We start from the raw sequence: 5,967 nt of genomic DNA, 5'->3' as shown, positions 1-5,967 counted from the left end.
GACAGTAAGAAAGTAGATTCCTTGGAAATGTGGTGTGACAATAATCGTAGGAAAAGTTGAAGGCAGCGGGAATGAGGAAGACCAAACCTGTGATTGATTGATTCAAGTTTAAAAAATAAACTTTAAACATTCCAGAGGAATAGCCAAGTTAGTCTCTTGTAGCAAAAATAAACAGGAGTCTAGTGGGACCTTATCAATGAAATAAATTTTCATTCCAGCACATGATTTCATGGACTTTGTCACTGCATCTTGACAACATGGGTTGTTCTGGCCTACAAAACTTTATGCTGGAATTAAAACTTTGCTAGTCTTTAAAGTTCCACTAGAGGACTGCATAATTATGCGGAAAGATTTTAGTGGCCCCTGCTGGCTAAAAGCTGAAATTTCATCAAGAGTCTTGATATGTAAACGTTATTCTTTCTTGGGGGAGGGGGGGAACCCAGTCCATTTTTTAACTAGGTAACATATTTATTGACATCATTTATATCCCAAAGTGGTTCAACATTCTTCCCTCCTCCATTTTATCTTCACAACAACCCTGTGAGGTACATTAAGCTGAGAATATGTGTCTGGCATAAATTCACCCAGCAGCCTTCTATGGCAGAGTAGGGATTCAAACCTGGAGTCTGTCAGGTCTTAGTCTAACACTCTAACCACTACATAACACTGCCTAAATAATCTGCTACTTTAGCTGTGGCAGCAATAAACACACATTCTCCATATAAAATTATAAACAGAGTTTGGTTTTGCATGATAACTGAATCAAGTCACTCCCCTGTCCCACAAGTCTTCGTTTTCTGGGCCGATACAGTTTGCATACTGTTGCGTAAGCTAATTTTTCTACCTTTTAAATTTGCAAAATGCTTTATAGTTGGGAAACTGACACTGATACCCACTGGCTTTCTCAAAGCTGAGCAAGATTCACAGCAGAGTTGTGTGACACTGACGCGTCTGCTAACCTTCTAGCAACTGAACTGCACCAGATCCACAAAGAGGGCTGATTGAATTTACTCAGGAGTGGGAAAACTGGAACTTTACACATGGGCAATGGTACTTTGCTCTTATTCCTGAGTCTTGAAACTGAAAATAGGTCCCTGAATTAAGCTATGGCAAATGTTGGCTCAAACCAATCAAGGCTTTAAGCCAGGGTCTAATAAGGACTCTATTGTCCCAGCTGTTTATAAAGCAAAGCACTAGATCAAGAGTCCCTTTCTCTGTAAGACCAGATTTCTTGGTTGTTCTTGGCACCATTAATGTTTTGTTAAATCAACCGCAGGGCATCCAGATTGAAAAAAGTATAGAAATCCAGAGCTGTGATTTATAACATGTCCTAGTTCTAGTCTAGTCCACTTTTAACATACCCATATTGCAGATAAGGGCTCTCCCCAGTCTGCCATCTAGGAGGCTAAACATCACAATTACACCTCTCTGAACCACAGCAACTCTAGGAATCTTCAAGAGCTCTGCTCCACCTCTGATACCCTATTAAAGGCTGCCCTACCACCTCCCTTCTCCTCATTGAAGACTTCACCTCCTCCTCAAATGATGAAATTGAAACTATCCATTTTGGTACTCCTACTTTTTTCTATCACCATCTCTTCCAGCTTTTCATCTTCCTACACCTCCTTCAGTCCTTTCTTCTTTTCCCTGGTCTCACTCAACAAGATGACTATCATCACTGACTTGGTTCACCATCCACACACACCCTTGATGAGATAGGGTTGCCAGCTCCTGCTTGAGAAATTCCTGAAGATTTGGGAGTGGTACCTGGGGAGGGCGGAGTCTGTGAAAGGAAGGGAGCTCAGCAGGGATGGCCTCTGAAACAGCCATTTCCTCCAGAGGAAATGATCTCTGAACTCTGGAGATCAGTTGTGAATTCAGGAGAACTCCTGCTACCACCTTTTTTTGGTACTGTTTTCTCTTTCCTTGCCGTGTCAATCTACTACCTCTACAATATTGCCAAATACATCCTTCCACTGCAGTATGCATTATTCTAGAAGACACAAATTGCACAGTTGGTCTGTTACAACAGAAACACACTGCGGGATAGAATTTTCATGAGCTACTTCATCAGATCATTGAAGTGAACTCAGTTTCTGTACCCATGTCTAAGCATCAATTCACACATGCAAGGGAATGAAGTCATAAAATGCTGAGATGATAAAAGGGACTGGGCCGCTTCAGGCTGTGGGCAGAGAATCAAATGTTGCAGTATTCCTGAGGTTAAAAGTTCCCTGCAACTAGAAAAGCTTTCTCCCCGTGGTGCTAGTTTTCTACCTGAACAGAGGGTTTCCCCTTTTTTAAGCAAAGGATCAGTCATAACCAGAATGTACCATCTGTAGTGGCACAGGCTATTCTACTACTGCAGCAATCTCTTTGCATGTATAAATCAAGCTTAAAAGTTCAATCCAATGTACATTTATGTAGAAGTTGTGTGCGTGTGTGTAAAGTGCCATCAAGTCGCAGCCGACTTATGGCGACCCCTTATGGGGTTTTCAAGGCAAGAGACTGACAGAGGTGGTTTGTCAGTGCCTTCCTCTGCATAGCGACCCTGGTATTCCTTGGTGGTCTCCCATTCAAATACTAACCAGGGCTGACCCTGTTTAGCTTCTGAGATCAGACGAGTGTTAAATGGGGCTTACACTCCCAAATAAGCTGGAAGAAGATTACAGCCTAAATCACCTGAAGTCATCACATAATTATACTGAAAACAGACAATGTGTGTGTTAAGTGCCGTCAAGTCGCTTCCGACTCATGGCGACTCTATGAATGAAAGTCCTCCAAAATGTCCTATCTTTGACAGCCTTGCTCAGATCTTGCAAACTGAAGGCTGTGGCTTCCTTTATTGAGCCAGTCCATCTCTTGTTGGGTCTTCCTCTTTTCCTGCTGCCCTCCACTTTTCCTAGCCTGACTGTCTTTTCCAGTGACTCTTGCCGTCTCATGACGTGACCAAAACAGACAATAAAGCAGAAAAAAACAAATTTCTCAAAATACAATTCCGATTTCAGTAAAAAAAATAATGTAACTGCCACCCCATATTACCCCCTGAAACAAAAAAGCAACTTGTTACAATGCAGAGCTATATTCGAGTCCTGGAAAACCCTCGAGACGAGCAAGGTTTTCGGGGTTTAAGTTCCGAGTTAACACGGATTCCTGTTAAACCAAAGGGCGACCATTAGCCACGATTCTGCACCGGTACAGCATGGCGTGGCTCTGCTCCTTCACCATCTCTATGGCCTGACACACATGGGCGCGCCTCCCTCTCAACCCGGAAGTGCCGAAGATAAACACCGAGCGTGACTCCGGACTCATCAGGGAACCGCCTCCGCGTTTGGGGGCGGGGCTGGGACCGGCGTTCTCACGTCACTTCCGCACCTGTCCTCGTCCGCGCAGGCGCCCTTCGGGAGGGAGAGCGGTCGGGGCCGCTGGGTCCTGGCGCCGCCGGATCCGTAGCCACGTCTCCCGGAAGAGCGAGCCCGGGCTGCCCTGACGAGGCTGCGGCCTGGCCGGGAGTCGCTGCTGCCGCCGAGCCTCGTTTCCCCGCTCTTATGTGGCTGCTGGGCCGAGGCCGGGGCCCTTACAGAGTGTGGCTGAGGGTGAGCTGAGGAGGAGGGAGGAAAGCAATGAAGGGTTGGTTGCGGGGGGGCTGGCTGAGAAATGGGGGGAGGTAAACTAGAGTTCTGAGGAGGTGGGTGCCAAAAAGACGGGCGGGATATAAACAAAACGTTATTATCCCACATGCATCAATACAAACGGGGTCTGAGGCAAGTTGCTAACCCCTGTGTGTCATTCCAATACCCTGTACAGCGCCTGGCACGAAAGGCTGTGATGTCTCCCCCCCCCTCCCTTCTCCTGGTTGGGTTCCTGCAAGTACAGATTGAACAAGAAGAAGAAGAGTTGGTTTTTTAAGGCTTACTTTCTCTACTACTTTTTATATATATATATATATAATATAATTTTTATTGATTTTTCAAATATGTAAACCACTATTTAACAACAATTAAAAAGATAAATCGTAACAGTGAAATGAAAACCAAAAATTATTGTTAAAAATACAAAATTAACTAATATAATGACTTCCCCTTCACCTCCTTCTACCTCAAAATGAAATTATATATTCTGTCGTTGATTATTTTCTGATCCTAATATTATCATTACAGCCATGTCACCTTGCTCACTTTCTCTACTACTTAAGGGAGAATCAAACCGGCTTACCATCGCCTTCCCCTCCCCTGTGAGGTAGGTGGGGCTGAGAGAGCTCGAAGAGGGCTGTGTCTAGCCCAAGGTGGCTTCATGTGGAGGAGCGGGGAAACTAACCGGGTTCTCCAGATCAGGGTCCGCCGCTCCAAATCACTGCTCTTAACCACTGCACCACGATGGCCCACAAGCAAAGCTTTTCTCGGGATGGCAGTGGTAAACCCTAATCAGTCAGAAACGTGCAGAAAGTGGATCATGATGGGTAGCAGCGTTAGTATGTCAGTATCAATAGAAAAGAGCAAGAGTCTTTACTCCAGTAGTACCTTAAGGACTTACAAAATTTTTGGCAGGGTATGAGCTTTCAGAAGGTGAACATTGATCTCCGAGTAAATGAAGGAAATACAGGCAAAGAGAGTCAGGCCCACAATAGCCCTCTGCATCATCTTGCCTTAATCCAGCCTATAGAGCCATAGGTGAATCCTGACTTGGGGGTGCTCCAGGTTTTTGGTACCCTGGAGCTATAATCAAACATGAAGTAAACTTGTGAATATTGCAGCAATCCTAGCTGAGGGTCTCAACCTGCCGAGTGTCTTTCAGCCAAGCAAGTGGAAGTCACAACCCTCCTAGCTCTGTTGTTGGGATAGAAATGCCGAATAACTACCGGCTGCTACCGGCAGTCGGAGACCAAGGAGATTTTTATGTAGAGGAGAGAAAGTGAGAGAGTGGCAACTCAAGGAATAAGGGAGGGTTGAAAGTTTGGTGGGAGGGAACGGCGTTAGTGGGGGCAAGAGGCAGAAATTAGGCGTACTGGATATTTCTGGGATGGAAGGCTAGTCATTGGCAAGGGGGGGTTTAAGCATTTTTTAAAAGATGAATAAGTGATGAGGAAGGAAAGAGGATTAGGCTGGCTGGTGACAGCATTTTCTGTGGATGTCAGTGTGTGCACTAGTATTTATAGTTCCTATACCAGCCCTCTGACACACCCCCATGTTTGTTCTAGGTGCTTTTTCTGTTGGTGTGTCCTTCCCTTGCACCAGAAAAATCCCTCCCACAGAGCATGCCAGGGTTTGTAAAATGGAGGGATTGGTGACTGCCAAAATATAACTTGGCTACGTTGATTAAAACAGCTACCTAAAAACTAGTTTATGAAGTGGGTTCCCCCCCCCCCCCCCGTTCATATGAACAATTACAACTGTTTCCGGGTATGCATTTATGTGTACAAATGTGATTTGGATCTTTTTGTTTGTTTTGTTTTTGTGCTGTGGGGATTTCCGCTTACAAACATTTAGTATGGCTTTGGAACAGTTGATCCACTGTATGTCTTGGCAGGGCTGCTGTGAGTAGCACAGGACTAGATACGTTTCCAGTGAGAAGTGTAAACACAAGATTACACTATTTCAATGAGCAGTTGTGGATGACGGCAACAGCCAATCCCTAGAACACAAAAGCCATTTTCCCTCTGCCATCAGCCATACCAGTGATTGCCTCCTTCACATTTGCACAAGATTACATGGCATTATTCTATTCTATCCCCCTTTCAGTTATAATATGTATTTCATCATGAATGGAATACCATTGCACATGCCTTATCTATGTTCCAGCTCTAATGGTTGCAGCTGTGGCACAGTCTGATCAACACCGCTGTCATAAATAGGCTTAAGGAGGTTACCTACAGGAAAGATCTACCACATTCTTTAGTTTCTTAACATTTTTGTTTTGTGTGGGCATGATCTGAAATTTCCACTGTTGTATCTTTTTTCCCCTAGAGTG

This window comes from Euleptes europaea, chromosome 6, assembly GCF_029931775.1.
Source record: "Euleptes europaea isolate rEulEur1 chromosome 6, rEulEur1.hap1, whole genome shotgun sequence".
In the NCBI taxonomy this organism is placed as follows: Eukaryota; Metazoa; Chordata; class Lepidosauria; order Squamata; family Sphaerodactylidae; genus Euleptes; species Euleptes europaea.
Note: the sequence above shows the minus strand (reverse complement) of the source record.